This window comes from Scyliorhinus canicula, chromosome 10 (genome assembly GCF_902713615.1).
Source record: "Scyliorhinus canicula chromosome 10, sScyCan1.1, whole genome shotgun sequence".
Taxonomy (NCBI): domain Eukaryota; kingdom Metazoa; phylum Chordata; class Chondrichthyes; order Carcharhiniformes; family Scyliorhinidae; genus Scyliorhinus; species Scyliorhinus canicula.
The window spans coordinates 141,015,569-141,016,419 of NC_052155.1; the positions used below are offsets into that span (position 1 = coordinate 141,015,569).

At 50.9% G+C, this 851-nt stretch overlaps 1 non-coding gene across 1 annotated transcript; it reads left to right on the forward strand.

Moving 5' to 3' along the window:
- The first annotated feature begins 324 nt into the window (after positions 1–324).
- On the forward strand, positions 325–419 carry trnai-uau. Its single transcript has 2 exons — positions 325–362; positions 384–419. It is a non-coding gene; the product is annotated as a tRNA-Ile (tRNA).
- The last annotated feature ends 432 nt before the right edge of the window (positions 420–851 follow it).

Sequence of the window (851 nt, forward strand, 5' to 3'; positions counted from 1 at the left end):
GTGGTGTGTTAGGGAGAGAGTTCCAGCATTTTTTACCAAGCGACAGTGCAGGAACGGTGATATATTTCCAAGTCGGAATAGTGAGTGGCTGCCCTTATCCTTCCAGAAGGTAGCAGACATGGATTTGCAAGGTGCTGCCGAAGAGGCCTTGGTAAGTTCTGCGGTGCATCTTGTATATGAAACACACTGCTTCTACTGTGCGTGGTGGTGGATGGGAGTGGAATATTTGTGGAGAAGTTGCCAATAAAGCGGGTTCAAAGAATTTACAGTGCAGAAGGATGACCAAAAGCCCATTGAGACTGCATCGGCCCTTGGAACAAGTGGGCTCCAGTGGCGCAATCGGTTAGCGCGCGGTACTTATACAGCAGTGCAGACAGCGAGCTATGCCGAAGTTATGAGTTCGATCCTCACCTGGAGCAGGTTTTAGGGGCTGGTTTAGCTCACTCGGCTAAATCGCTGGCTTTTAAAGCAGACTAAGCAGGCCAGCAGCACGGTTCGATTCCCGTACCAGCCTCCCCGGGACAGGCGCTGGGAATGTGGCGACTAGGGGCTTTTCACAGTAACTTCATTGAAGCCTACTCGTGACAATAAGCGATTTTCATTTAATTTCATTCAAGTACTCCTACCAATGCTCATGCCTCCACCTATCCCTGTAACCCAGTAACCCCACCTAACCGATTGGAAACTATGGGGAAATTTAACATAGCCAATCCGCCTACAACCCGCACATCTTGGGACTGTGGGAGGAAATCAAAGCACTCGGAAGAGAAACCCACGCAGACACGGTGAGAAAGTGCCAATTCCGTAGTGGGTAGCACTGCAGCTCACGGCGCCGAGGTCCCCAGGTCGAT